General features: G+C 38.6%; 1 protein-coding gene across 1 annotated transcript in view; it reads left to right on the forward strand.

Moving 5' to 3' along the window:
• Positions 1 to 9,195: 9,195 nt before the first annotated feature.
• LOC120537732 (alpha/beta hydrolase domain-containing protein 17A) overlaps positions 9,196 to 16,178 on the forward strand; it is a 31,945-nt gene continuing 24,962 nt past the window's right edge. Inside the window, exon 1 of the mRNA XM_039766889.1 lies at positions 9,196 to 9,633. The gene's annotated coding sequence lies outside the window, so the exon portion shown is untranslated. The remainder of the gene's footprint in view (positions 9,634 to 16,178) is intronic.

Consider the following 16,178-nt stretch of genomic DNA (forward strand, 5'->3'; position numbering starts at 1 on the left):
ATGTTTGCAAACAGTTTTTCTATGTATTTGTACCTATAGTTGGCTTTTGTCTCTATAACTATATAATTACAAAGGTGCATGAATTCAATTTACTCTGATCTGTTGTTCATAGCTCATGTATGCTAAAAACATTTAGATATACAGTATATATGCGACTTACTGGGTTGTGTGTCTGATACTGTGCTTCACAAGGGGAAGTTCTGTCACCATTCCTTTTCACTTTGTATGCTATGAATTCTAGCTACAACACAGAGGGCTGCCATCTCCAAATATTCTCCGATGACTCTACAATAGTGGGAAGTATAAGGTGCAGTGACGAGATGGAATATAGGAGAGTAGTGGACAGTTTGATTGACGGTTGTGAGCCGAATCAGCTGCAGGTCAACACCAATAAAACTAATTAACTGGTGGTGGATTTGAGAAGCTCACGATCTCCAGGTATTCCCATGTCTATTAGGGGTGTGGATGTTGAGATCGTTCAAGACTACAGGTACCTGGGAGTTTATATGAAGAGTAAGTCAGACTGGTCTAAGAGCTCACTGGCCATATATAAGAAGTGTCAAAGTAGGCTGTATTTCCTAGGAAGACTCAGATCCTTTAGGGTCTGCAATACTAGGCTGCCGATATTCTATGAGTGAGTGGTTGCCAGTGCCATTTTTTTGCTTTGGTGTGCTGGGGCCGGGGGGTAGCATGAAAGTGTCAAACATTAGGAGGCTTAACAAACTGATTCAGAAGGCTGGCTCTGTGGTAAGACAGAAAATGGACAGCTAGAAAATTGTGGCAGATCAGAGAATGTTGTCTAGACTCCAGTCTATTACTGAAAATGCTAATCACCCACTTCATAGTGTTGTGGTTGGACAGAGAAGTGTTTTTAGCAGTAGACTGACTAGCATAAAGCATTCCACTGAATGTCACAGAAAATCCACACTCATCCACACTATAAGCTGTTCCCTTTATCATTAAAGGATCACCCAGAGCATTTTTCCAACTACTTAGATGTGCAATAACTCTTTTATTCTTCTCATGTGAAAAACTTTTTGTGGATCTCAAATTGTACAATATTTCTGTTATATGTGCAATATTATTACATGAAATACTTCCAGCTCAATGCACTATTACTGTTTAGTAAACTAGGGATTTTTTAAGAGACTCAGACATATAGTATCTATTATATTTAATTTGTCATATACCTGCAGAGCAGAGTAAATGAGGATTTATTGTAGTCTATTTGTACAGTTGTAACATAAGTAATTTACTTTGTGATTAATAAAGTTTTTCTGATTCTGATTTATTTCTCATGATTATTATGCTATGATCATGTCCATTAGAATTTGGTATGGCAACATTTCTGCCAAGGACAGGGAGCAGCTAGAGAGTGGTAGGCTCTGCTTCTGAAATCACTGGTTGCCTCGTTACTGTGGACACACTTGACTTTTCCATATTGAAACGAAAAACCATCATGATGTTTTTTGTTTTGTGCCTCCACACACACCCTCTGCTATGTCTCCTTCCACATGGCAAATAATTTATAGCAGGATTACTAGATTTCATAAAAGTGCCAATTACAAGCTGTGAGATGTATGAACTTAAGACCTGAAGAGTTATCTACAATATTTTCACATATACATCTAAGTATGCTGGTTATATTGGTCATTATGTGATTGGTATGTTTTTATTGAAATTTTATTTGGATGAACTTCATTAACTCATATGTCATGCAGCTAACGTTATTATGGATATTAACCAAAGTGAAGCACCAGGTGCAAAGTGTCAAACACTAACCCAAAATCACCTAAACATAATCTGGCATAAACCTTCTTAAGGTGCTTAAGAACAAGATGTACCACAGTACTAGCAGCATCATCAGTGCTTCATTGATGTCAATAGATAAGCTTTGATGGATCTAGCTCTGTACTCACAAATGACAACAGCTTGTTAACCTCAGTCTTTACCATACACTTGATAATGACAGAAGTCATTATTTTTTTGGAGTCAAGATCTAATAACTGAGCTAACTTATGCATAAGAATTGACTGTATATACCAATAAGAACCTTAGTTTAAGTTTTAAATAAAAAGCCTAACATATCATTTTGAGCCTGTCACATTATTGATATTTACATGCTTACGACCAACCACCAGAAGTTGTTTCAATATTCAAGCCACTACAACCATCAGTAGAAGAACCTAAACATTGTATCCAGTAGGCAGCACCACTGAGCCCCACAACCTAGATCCAGTGATATCAAACATAGACATGGGTTCAAATAATGGACATTTTAATCTACCAAGAACTTTGTGTAACGAATGTACAGCCAATAACCATACAAACAGTGAAACTCTCCTTCCGCCTCCAGTTGAGTGTTGCCTCCCGACTCCAACTCCCCGATGTAAAGCCACGGGCTCCTTTTATACTGGACCCAGAACAGCTCCCTATGATGTGGCATGGCTTATGGGGAGCACTTCCAGGTTGTTTGAGAACCAAGGCAGTCCTCCTCAGACAGGAACCTTCCTGCAACCTTGAACCTCAACAAGGTTGCACTTCTGCACCCCAGTTCTCTTGGACCCTGCATGTGTCCAAGCTGGGATGCCACCAGCAGACCACTGCCACCAAACATATGGGGGATGAAATAGCACCTGGCCTCCGGCTACTGCTTGTTCATTCCCTGGCATGTTCCATCTTTTTAAGAGGTCATGCTGTCGTCTAGCCAAGATGCCCGTCTGTCCTCCAAGGCATTTACAGCATTTATAAAAAAAAACTTGAATGCTTATATAAATGACTTGTATGGTCTAGATTTATGAGATATGAAAAGGAAAGCATTGGAAAATGTCCTTCATTACAATTTGTAATAGAGATTCTGTTATTTTGAAGCATAACTGTTGTAATGGTTCTATATGAATAAAATGTATTATTATTACTATTATTATTATAAAAAAAAGTAAATATGGAAAGCATAGAGATGGGTATGATCAGGTGGAGGTACCAACTTTGTCCAGGAAAGTGAAAACAGGTGTATAGGTGATTAAAATGATGGATGTAGTGGGAGGAACTTGACAGACAGAAGGACCAAGCTAGGAGGTTCATCGAGTCAAGGGAAAAGGACAGAATGACTGACTATGTACTCTAATGGAAAAGAAGGTATAGCAGCAAGGACGGGTGTAAAGAAGACCCAGTAGATTATGTGAGAAGAATGGGTACCACTCATACAGATGCACAAAACTATGTGACGGTAATGGGGGTAAAGTGTCGACTTGGACAAACTCAAGTAACAGCCATTAAGACAGCATTTGTTGTTGGAATATTCTTCTTCTTCTTCTTTCGGTTGCTCTCATTAGGGGTTGCCATAGCGGATCATCTTCTTCCATATCTTTGTGTCCTCTGCATCTTGTTCTGTTATACCCATCACCTGCATGTCCTCTCTCACCACATCCATAAACCTTCTCTTAGGCCTTCCTATTTTCCTGTTACCTGGCAGCTCTATCCTCAGCATCCTTCTCCCAATATACCCAGCACCTCTCCTCTGCACATGTCCAAACCAGCGCAATCTCACCTCTCTTACTTTGTCTCCCAACCGTCCAACTTGAGCTGATCCTCTAATGTACTCATTTCTAATCCTGTCCATCCTCGTCACACCCAATGCAAATCTTAGCATCTTTAACTCTGCCACCTCCAGCTCTGTCTCCTGCATTCTGGTCAGTGCCACCGTGTCCAGCCCATATAACATAGCTGGTCTAACTACCATCCTGTAGACCTTGCCTTTCACTCTAGCTGATATCCGTCTGACACAAATTACTCCTGACACTCTTCTTCACCCATTCCACCCTGCCTGCACTCTCTTGTTCACCTCTTTTCCACAATCCTCATTACTCTGTACTGTTGATCCCAAGTATTTAAACTCATCCACCTTCGCCAACTCTACTCCCTGCATCCTCACCATTCCACTGACCTCCCTCTCATTTACGCACATGTATTCTGTCTTGTTCCTACTGACCTTCATTCCTCTCCTCTCTAGAAATTATCTCTACATCTCTAGGGTCTCCTCAACCTGCTCCCTACTATCGCTACAGATCACAATGTCATCAGCAAACATCATAGTCCACAGGGATTCCTGTCTAATCTTGTCTGTCAACCTGTCCATCACCATTGCAAATAAGAAAGCTTCTTCTTAAAATACGTATTCACCACAGCCATGTCCATCTTTTTGGCAAAATCCACTATCCCCTGACCTTCTTCATTCCTCTCCTTGACACCATACCTACCCATCACGTCCTAGTCTCCACTGTTCCCTTCACCAACATGCTCATTGAAATCTACTCCAATCACCACTTTCTGTCCCTTGGGTACACTGTTCATCACTTTATCCAACTCACTCCAAAAATCTTCTTTCTCCTCCATCGCACACCCAACTTGCGGGGTATATGCACTAACAACATTCACCATCACACCTCCAATTTCCATCTTCATAATCATTACTCTGCCTGACACCCTTTTCACCTACAAAATACTCTTGACATACTGTTCCTTTAAAATAACTCCTACTCCATTTCTCCTCCCATCCACACCATGATAGAACAATTTGAATCCACCTCCAATCCACCTGGCCTTACTCCCTTTCCATTTAGTCTCTTGCACACACAATATATCAACCTTCCTTCTCTCCATCATATCTGCTAACTCTCTCCCCATACCAGTCATACTGCCAGCATTCAAACTTTCTACCCTCAGTTCCACTCTCTTTACTTTGCTCCTCTCCTCCTACCTCTGGACACATCTCCCGCCTCTGCTTTTCCTTCTTCTTCTTCGGCCAACAGTAGCCCAATTTCCCCCAGCATCTGGTTGGGTAACAGTACTGATGGTGATCGTTGTTAACCTGGGGCTCGACCGATCTGGTTTGGAAATTTGTATTGTTGTCCGCATATTGATTTGGCAAAATTTTACACCCTCCCCATTTATCCGGGGTTGGGACCGGCAGGAAGAAATACATAGGTTTGTGTATCCCATGTGGTTAGGTTTGTTGTTAGAATATTAATTTACCTTATTTAAAAGATGCTTGATTTAAAACTGAAATGATGTAAAATGTGAACCAAGTACACACAAAACACTACTGACACTGAGCTTATAGAGTCTCCTAAAAATAAATTAAATTAATATTAATGAGGCATATATTTATTTTAAACCCATGAATATTGGTGCTTGGGTGGCATATGTAGCGTCTATTTTTACTGTGTCCTCCAAGAATTCAATTTTCGTTCTGTGGTCCAAAGATAAACTGCCTGGTTGACTGCTAACTCCGAAGAGGCAAAGAGTCACTGAGATTAGCTGTGTGTGTGAAAGGATAGGCTGTCATAAACTGCAATGGCATGCCTTTGAATTTTGTCCTTGCTTGGTTCTTGCCTTGATTAAAACTGAAGGTGTTATAAACACACATGTCAGAAGCATAATACAATAACAACAACAACAACATTTATTTATATAGCACATTTTCATACAAACAGTAGCTCAAAGTGCTTTACATATTAAAGAATAGAAAAATGAAAGACATAATTATAAAAAATAAATCAACATTAACATTGAATAAGAGTAAGGTTCAATGGCCAGGGGGGACAGAAAAACAAAAAACTCCAGACGGCTGGAGAAAAAATAAAATCTGTAGGGATTCCAGACCATGATACCGCCCAGTCCCCAATAAAGAGAATCTTTGTTAGAAAACAAAATGGAAATCAATCAATGACTAATAATAAGTAAGGGACTAATTTAGGTGAGTATTTTACCTTTTCATTGTGGCACTGGATAAGCAGTAGTCCTCCGATAGCTACTGGTCATCACTTTGACAATTTTGACTCATTTTGCCACATTACTGCTGATTGGCCTCCAGTTGTACATGACTTGAACTGATAACGTAAGTACAGAAAGTGATTTGAAACAGACACATGCAGAGTTAGTGTTTATTATTTGGCAGGGTGGCCAGTGCTTCTGCCTTACTGCCTCAGAGTTCTGGATTCAAATCCCACACCTAGGTCCCTGTCTGTATAAACTCCAGGAGTGCTTTCAGCCTTGCACCCAATACTACTCGAATAGGCATTGTCTCCCTGTGGCCATGACAAGCAGATTAACACATTAATGAATTGTGTGTGAGTGAGTCTGTACTTTAAAGAACTGGAATCTGTGGAAGAAATTAAATTTAGAGATATACAGTCGATTCCAGTTAATTGGACCACCGGTTAATCGGACCAGCCGCTTATTCGGACCGAATCCTAAAGAACCGAAACTGATATTACATAAGCCTAATATTGTTCGTTTATTTGGACCAAAATTCCGTTTAATCGGACCAAAGAACGTGACAGAGAATAAGAAAAAGAAGCCACAAGTCGCCCGCGGAAAGAGGATGTAAAGCGGGTCAGCGACATCGGGAGGATCCCTGGGCTCCCCAGGAGAATTTATGCTTTTATCAAAGGTCAGGAAGTCATAAAATTTGTACCAAGTGCAAACTAGTGGGGGTGAACATGCCTGCCCTTTCCTTCCTAAAACGGACCGCCCAGTAGCCGGCAACATGAAGTCGAGTGTAAACCAGTGCAGTGCGTCAACAGAATGCGTCAGATCACACTAGACAAGTTCTTCAGACGTTGACTGGAATTTGGTAATGTAATCTTTTTTATTGTGCTTCACACATGCTGAGTGTCGTGTAGATCGTTTCGAAGAATTTGTAGATTTCTTTTTCAATAAACAAAGTTGTAAGCAACCGTACATGTACATGTATGTAGTTCTTGTTTGTACGTTCGCCATACGCGTGTGCAGCACAATAAAAGTCATAATGACATTTTAATATGTTACTTATAGCACATTCCGTCTTGAATGCACATGTATAGGGCATGTTCATGTAATTGGACCAGCCGGTTATTAGGACCAAAATGATCGCGTCCCGATGTGGTCCGATTAACAGGAATCGACTGTATATTAAAGAAAGAAATCTTGTCTTTACTAAAAATCTCTTTGAGACAGAAACCAGGCAGAAGGAAGCTTGTCCACTGGATCCTTTATTTACAATAGTGATGATTAATGCAACCATTTACTCTGATTGGTTCACTGGCTTACACCCAAATAATTTATTAAAATTAAACTCTTTTCCTGTACACTCTTGTTCTCCTCATATCTCTTAGGTTCAGTTATTACCCTTGAAACCTTTGTGTATGTGAAATATGTCCAGTCTTATGGTTTACAGGACATCTACTGATCTCTTAATCATCTCCTAGTACATTTTATGTATTACATCAACCATTCTCCTAGTACATTCTTGTCTTTTATTTATCTTAACCATTTCTGTAGTTCTCTTCATGACATTTCTAAAACTAATGTTTATTATTTCAATGTGCACTGAAAACCAAAATACTTAATTATTGTTACCTCTAAACTATTCTCTCAAATATCCAGTTTGAGGTCCACCCAGAAGTGATATTTCTTTATACACTACTTACTCAATGTAGCTTGTAATGATGGCTGAAAAAAAAATAATTTTCATATTTCTGTGAAGATCGGACCTAACAATGCTTCTGATAGAATACGATCCAAACGCAACCAATAATGGAAAACAACAAACTATTTCAAAAGCATCCATATAAAAATCTCACGTTAACATGCTTCACATAATCCATATGTCAAGTCAACCAACCTTAAGCTATATAAATATAAAAAGTGTTTTCCATGTTTTTAATAGCATATTTGTGCTTTTCATGTCCATTAGCAGTCTGTCTGATGTATACTGAGTTCATTTTGTAACATTATCGACTGTCGTTCCCCTTCTTAGACAAGAAGTACACTTCAACTGCACTTAGTCTTGATCTTGATCTGCAGCTAGTCTGCAGCTCTTGGGCACACTGTAACATCACAAAACCCCAAAATTAGAATCAGAATCACTTTTATTTGCCAGTACTTAATGTACAGAGATTTGACTTGGTAGATTTGGAGCTGCTAATAACAGAACATAGCATCAGATACACAAGATTAGTCTTACTATGTAAATGCGGAATAAGACCTAATGTTGGATCAGTACTAAAATCATGATGTCAGTATCAATACAAGATTTCGGACCTCAGTATCGATACCAAATAATATCAAAGCAAACAACGGATGATCCCAACCCCACCCATCTCACTCCAGCCTCCCCAGTGTGCCAAACAATCACGTGCCTCAATACTTTCCTGCATTTTGCAGTTCCCCTTTTGAATTTTCCAGTGTATTGTTGAGGGTCCCCTAAGGAATCTCCAGCATGTCATTGAGCGGAGAACAAAGTACTGAGCACAAGGTCTTTTAAATCTACATTTTACTTCCAGTACCAATAGTACCAAACTACTGGTACTGTACCTTTTTTAAAATTTCAGTTTTTCAGTACTTTTTAGTAGTGATATACCATGCAACAATGCTAAGACGAGATCAGCACAGCATCATCCCGAGTTGACAGCACACTGCAACTCATCCTATCGGGTCCCATTCTATTATAAACTTTTCTTTATCTCTGTTCCCCATGAAAAAATTAGGTTAAAGATTTTTCTTAGCCCTTATTACACACTACATGAAATAACATAAAAAACATCACTTTTCAGTGGAGTATCCCTTTAAACTTCGGTGTGTCCATAAAATAGAATTATGAGTTTAATAATGGAAAGATATATCATTCATTCATGTTGGAGAAATATACAGGCAAGGCTTGTACCAACTGCCCCTAGTGTGTGTGTGTGTTTGTTTCACCCTGCAATGGACTGGCACCTTGTCCAGTGATTCTTTCTGCCTTGTGCCTAATGCTTGGTTAGGCTCCATCTGCCCTGCGAACTTGCTCAGGATAAGTGGGTTTGGAAAATGGATAATCTCAAACAGACTTTAAACAAGTACACATTTAAAATTTAACACTACTAACGATTAAACATATTTTTAAAACTATACCGTGCAAACATTTCTACAATCAGTTGCCTGATTTTTGACTTTTACTGTTTCTTTGATTGATGCATTTTAACTATTGATAAAACCTATTACAAAAAAAAAATCCCCTAACGTTTTTACAGGTGCCGCTTATCATTTCTCAGTTCATATTATTATTTTAAAAAATGTTGACAAGCTTCATTCCACCTTTTTGCATGTTTTGTCTTGCACTTCCAATCATTAACAAGTTCCATCCCCTTTTACGTCATCTCCTACTCACGACACTTCCGGCAGGCCGGAGGAGAAGTGGCAGCCAGACTTGTCAGATCTGGGACGGACGGGTACTACGGGCGAAGTAGTACGGTTGTGGCCCACAGGTTTTTACTGACAGATTCTTTTAACTCACTCTTTTAAGTTCCCCCCATATATTTGTGGGGCTGCCGGTGAGCAGCATTATGATAGAAATTCCACTGTATGCCTGTAAGCATCGGTCCACGACCATGGGCACCGTCCGGAGCGGCTGCGCTAACGCCCGGGCCGAGCCGAAGTAAACGGCGGAGACCGGCCTCTGCGGCGCGTTGTTCGGCAGTCTGTAGATTCAGCAGACTACAGAGAGAAAGAAAAGTGGGAACAACGTCGTGCAGCCTGTGGCCTTTTGCACGACAGACTCGACCTTCCTTTGGCTTCCTTTCGACAACGGCTGACCGGCCATAGAATTAGCAGGTACGATCCAATTCTGTTTCCTATTAAGTAAAAGCAGGCCTCCGGGAATTGCTTGAAGGCGCTTGATTGATGGTTTCCTTACATATCGCGTCCCTGGTTGAGCTGTGTAAAGATTACAGGGAATGACGTTTATTCTGACGGCGGTGTAGCGTGCTTTATTCAGTTTAACGCAGTGTTTTATTACCCTTGTCATTTTATAATATAAAATGCTTGGGTCCTCAACCTTTATTTGGCTGACCACAAAGTTAATTCGAAAACTTCACTAATATCATCGACTGCGTTTAAAACCTATGGTACTAGTGAAGTGTTCGTTTTTTTGTAGCCTCTTTCATGAGATACCCTTCCACAGAGTATTTTACACCATAGGTTTCTTAACTTGAGTTATGAGGTGCCACCCTGCCTGTGAACTGGTGTTGTCTAAATGCCTCGGTTTAATTACTTCCTACATGACATTTTCTACAATATGAGTAGTGAATTCCAGAATCAATATGTTGTTAATTTCAACGAAATTATTCATGTTCATTTTTGAGGCAATGAAATCTCCCATTGCCAGATTTCCTGTTTTTTTTTTTTTTTTGCACACAAAATACCATTGGAAAGAAACAACAGTATTTTATTTATTATGTGGCAAATACACATGGTTGATACAAAATATTACAAATTGGTAAAAGTCAATGTAAACATTTAGCAGGATAAAGTGATTAAACATACTGGTAGCACTTCAGGTTGTATAGCAATGCAGTCTCTGAAATAAAACATAAAAAAAAAAGGTTAAATGTTATTTTCACACTGAAAAGGAAAAGAAGATTCAAGACCCCAAACGCACACCTGATGATGGCCATACAGCCAAAATGTTAAGTCTTTAACCTTCTTTCCTTTTCAGCATCACAATAACTTTTTAATCTTTTATCCTTTGCAGATGCATGCTGATGTAGTCCTTCACTAGCTCCTTATCTAAAAAAGACATCACAAATTAAACTTTACATTTTTAATTCAATTCAATTGCAGCTGAAGGAAATGTAAGCAAATCCCCATGGCCCGGTATTTTACTGTTCATTCACAATCTTGGACAACATGAAGAAAGTTTAGTTAACTGCCCACCTTTGTAGAGTGAGTCCACACATACGTATATTGTGTCCTGCCGTATTCTGTTGTTTCTGTGCTTTTTCCAGATCTGATGTGTAAAGTCGAATTCCTCTGGTTTTTGATGGATATTTATGTGATCATGTTTAACTGATAATGCAGTCTGGGTCCATGATTCTTCCCATTTCGCAAGCATTCTGAGGCTATCTTTATAAAGTGTTAGGGTAGTTTTGATTGCTGGTCGTCTCGATTTTGATCTTGAAGGAGGCACACAAATTGTCTTCATGGACTGGTAGTTGGGAGTCTTCCACTACTTTCTCATATTCTCAAAGAAGGGCATCTTGTCTTCGAAGATGTGAGTAAGGAATATAGTTAAGAATTGGTAGACAGAAGGTGGGAGAAAATTTAATGCAGCCCACAAAAATGTGCATGAGTCTGTTAAGCTGGGTGTCAACTTTAGTAACTTGATGGCCATTCTGCCATATCTTTATATATAATACGCTACTATGGCTGTTCGTTTGTCTAGCCAGGATTTTAAATCACCTGTAGGTCGCAAACCGTTTGAATTATTGACCTGAAATTTGCTACACATATACTACGTGACATCTACTATCCGCTTTCAGGGTGATGATTGACCTCCAAGCTTATTCCTCTTTATATTTTAATTTTATTTTATTGTAGAATCAACTCTTGGCAGTGGCCAGCAGGGCGGCCGAGCAGCACATGCATACGGGCATCGTTCTCATCCCTACCGCCTTCACCATCACTTCCCCAACCTCTTCATATTTTAAATCAATCTTGAGGCAGAAGTGAAAAATGAAAGAAAACACACTATGTAATTGCAACACAAACACTGACTTAATCAATTTTAACGCAAAAAGATGCTGACGAAAGAAGAGAAGAGGCAGACCACTAAGGTGGAGAAAAAAACGAGCTGCTCAGGATGCAGCAAGCGCATCAACCTCTGAGCAAACGAATGCTAAACGTACAGAGAAAGAGGAGGAAAACTATGAATGCTCAAGTCAAGTGTATTCACTACACATTATGTGCAGTACACCATTACTGGTTATAAATAAAGCCCATTGCCAAGCAGCAGGATGTTGTGGAATATTTGCCCAGTGTAGTACAGCATACCTTGTATCTGTTATGTTGTTGGTTGTTTAAATTTTGCCAGTCATGTTGTTTAAATGCTGCATATAGGACAAAGTCCTACCTTTTAAGTGCAGTGTATAGGAATGTTAGTGTCTGGTTATGTGTTTAAAAAAGCAAAAATAATGACCATTTTGAAGCCAGGAAAACGGAGTCTTTGTTGAAAGCTGCAAACTCATATCTCTTCTGAGTAACAACTTATAAACTTCTTAAGAGGCTAATTCTCAGTAGACTGGGTGACAGAATTATGAAGAAGATGCTGTTTTGAACAAATGGGATTCAGACAAGAACAAAGCTGTACAGATCAGGTACCTATACTCAGGACTTGTATTGAACTCGGATGTCTCAAGACTCAAGCTGTATTTATTGGCACAAGAGTAGGGCAGAGTACAAGACAATTTGAAATGACACTGACATCTAAAGGCCCCTGAATTAGGCTGGGAATGCTCTAGCATGACATGAGAATACAAAACAACAAACCCACTTAAACGTCATGTGTGGAAACAAACATTGTGTTCCACTGAGAAGATCATCAGTGTATTTTCATCATTTGTAGTTTTATGCATAATTTAAAGCAATTATTTACAAAGAAATACTATAGCAACATTTTTGACAAAGAAGGTTCCTGGAATAGTATAACCCATACTCTGAGGCATTTCTTTGACAGGCTAAATGTAGAAATCGGAAAACAACATATTTAGTTACAAAATTATTTTTAATCAAATCCTGAAATTAATCTGTGTAAAAAAAAAAAACATTGGAAGGAAAAACAAGATTCACTTATTTGTTTGTGTTTGTATGTTTTGAATGTTTTCTTCTAATAAAATGTGTATTCTAATGTCTTAAGCACTATCCTGTATAACAAAAAATGATGGTTTGATGCCCCTGCACTGACCACCACTTGCTAGACACCTATAAGACTGCTTATTCAGTATGTGTGACGTGCTTTGGGGTTAGTGTTTGCTATGTAAAGATCAATGAAGTGAAGTGCATTGTTCAAAATATCTAATGGAATGGAAATGTCTGGTGCTTATACTTTACTTTTTTCATGAATTTATTTTTTACCCTTAATTTTAACTGTCAAGTGTGATTCTTTTTAATTACATCTGGGTTCAGCTCAAGTAAGGGACATTTCAATCCTTTTTAGCCAAAGGCAGCAGTGAATAAGTAAACTACTGAGCTTGTCGCCATCTGTACCCTTCTTTTAATCTGCTAAGGACATATAGGTGCATTGGTGATACAATGTTAGTCTCATTTCAAGACTGAAAAGCAGACAAGATGAGGAACAGGGGGTCAACATAGAACAGAGAGTAAGAAGGGAGTGGTGCACACACTTGTGCTGATATAGTAAAAGCATTTGAATGTAGCTGAAAGCTTAAGGTGATTACTGATGTCTTTTTCACAAGGCAGCAGTTATACAGTTTGCAGTTGCAGCAGTACAGAAGGGTTATGCTTTCTAAAATCCATATTGTTAAAGCAGAAGTATTTTTTCTCATTTTGTATTTCCTTATTTCAGTGACTCCCCTGTCTGTCTGCAGTTGTTTACTTGCAGTGCTATTTTAAGTAGCCATGCCATGATTGTGTATCATATCTTATTAATTTCAGTATGTTTATTTTCAGCTGCCTGTCTTTGTTAGCTGTGTCCCACCTGCTTGAACTATATCCTTCCAACTGTCTCTAGTTAATTTGTGTCCTTGGTGGGTTATAGAGATGAAATAAATGGTGGTTAGCAAAATAGTTGATTGTTGCAAGCAAATGTTACTATTTTCACTAAAGACCATCTCTTGTTAACATACAGTATATCTGCTAACTGGTTACACAACACAAAAGCTTAAACAGTTATCTAACATACAGCTATTACTTTGCATAGCAAATACAATTTAAATGAAGAAGTTTATCTAGCATTTAAAAGCTTAGCGCACAAATTATGTGTCACACAATGAAATGTATTTTGTGCAGAATTCTGGCAGAAATCCCAGAAAATAAAAACAAAGCAGGGGTTACTGTCCAAAAGCCAAATTCAGAAGTTATATGAGGTAAAGTGAAAAAAAAAAAAACTTTCATAGCCGTGTGAGTTGTGCTTCTTGAATGTTTTACTGCTCCAGTTCCTGCCGCACAACTGTGACATGTTGTTTTTCCTCACCATTTCCACATTAGAACACAAAAAGTATACATTGTGTGTGTGTGTGTATTTGTGTGTACAAGTATTAAGACCACTTCATTTTTCAGCACATTTCATTGTGTTGTATATTTAATTTGAAATAGATACATTTGCCATTTTTCCAATCAATCTACACTCAAAAGCCCATGATATCGAAGTGAAAACATGTTTTTAGAAATGTATGTAAATTTATTAAAACTCAAAAACTGAGATTTCTCAATCATATAAGTATTCACATATTTAATTCTGTACTTTTTAGGAGCTGTATTGGCAGCAATTACAGTTTTGAGTCTTGTTCGCTTATGTCTCTGCAAGCTTTGCATGCCTGGATTTGGGCAGTTTTTCCCATTCTTCCTGGCAGATTTACTCAAGCTTTGCTAGACAGATTGGGAAGCTTCTGTAGACTGCTGTCTTAGGGTCTCTCCACACATGTTCTATGGGGTTTAAGTCTGGGCATTCGCTGGGCCACTGAAGGGCACTTGGGAGACTTGTCCCGGAGCCACTTAAGTGTTGTATTGACAGTATGCTTCGGGTTATTGTCATGTTGAAAAGTGAACCATCACCCCTGTCTGAGGTGGCATGAATTCTGGAGCAGGTTTTCTTAAAGGACCAAAGGACCACTCTGTATTGGCTGCTTTCGTCTTTTCCTCAATTCTAAACAGTTTCCCAGTCTCACTGCTGAATTGCATCGACAATGCTTCACCGCAGGGATAGTATTAGGCAGGTGATGGCCAGTGCCTGCTCTTCACTAGTCATAGTGCTTGGAGTTCTGCCTAAAGTGTTCAATTTTTTTCTTAGTATCATACTAAAAAATCATCCACCAAGAGGCTGTCATATGCCTTTTACACAAGAGTGACTTCTGTCTAGGCACTCTACCATATACCCCTGATTGGTGGTGTGCTGCTGAGATGGTTGAATATCTGACAGATTCTGCTTATGAAGCTCTGTTAGAATGACCATTGGGTTCCTGGTCACCTAACCCACCAAGGCCATTCTTGCCTGGTTACTTAGTTTGGCTGCGTGGCTAATTCTAGGAAGAGTCCTGGTGGTTTGAAACTTTTTCTGTTTCACAATTATTGAAGCCACTATGCTACTGGGAACACTCAAAGCTTTCAGAAATGGTTTTATATTCTTGCCCAGATCTTTGCTGCACTACAGGTTTATGCAGTGTGGGCTGTTGGATCTTAAACACTATACACAGGTATGTGTCTTTCTAAAAGATGTCCAATCAGTTCAGACTGCCACCATGGGACACCATCCAAGTTCTAGACACATCTCAAGGATAAACAAACAGAATGCACATTCCCAAAATTTGGAGTGCCACAGAAAAGGGTCTAAGTACTTCTATGAATGAAAGATTTTCTGTTTTTGATTTTTATATATATATATATATATATATATATATATATATATATATATATATATATATATATATACACACACATTAGGGGGCTTTGCTCGCCAACCCCTGGGCCTTTGTTACGCGCTAGCCTCTTCTCAGTTCTGTCGCATGCGGATGTACAATTTAAACAGATTATTTTCATGGGAATTGTTATATATGCATAATAGAACTATTTTACATTACAGCAAGTAATTAACCATATTAGAACATGCAAATACTTTTTAAACGTTTACTGTAAAATGTCAGTAAAAACAATTTTTTTAATTAAGTTTTTGTCAATATCGCATTGAATTTTGATTCTGTGTTTGGAATCTCATCATGACAATATAATGTATAACCTGTGATTGAATTTTCATTAATAAAATTACTTTTTCGAATTTTTGGCTCTCAGATTTGTTAACTGTCTTTGCAAAAGCTATTCTAATGGGAAACTGTAAACATTTTAATACGAATTGCATATCAAGATCTCCTTTGTTTTCTAATGTTACCCCCTGATAATGTACTACATTACCATTCTTGGATACATCTTTCTTTCTACAGTAATTTGTGTGGAGGAAAACTGGACAGTGTTAATGGTTGTAGATATTCTTCATGATGTTGTAAGTTGATGTATTCATCTTCCGCACGATCACCACCAACTGTTTCAGCATAGAATATTGATACGCATTTAACCAATTTGGCATGTAACCAATTGACATTTTTGGTGTTAATTTGTTTGATTTTGTTTCTTGGTGCTAGGATTGCCCGTGT

The sequence above is a fragment of the Polypterus senegalus genome, chromosome 10, assembly GCF_016835505.1.
Source record: "Polypterus senegalus isolate Bchr_013 chromosome 10, ASM1683550v1, whole genome shotgun sequence".
Classification (NCBI taxonomy): Eukaryota; Metazoa; Chordata; class Cladistia; order Polypteriformes; family Polypteridae; genus Polypterus; species Polypterus senegalus.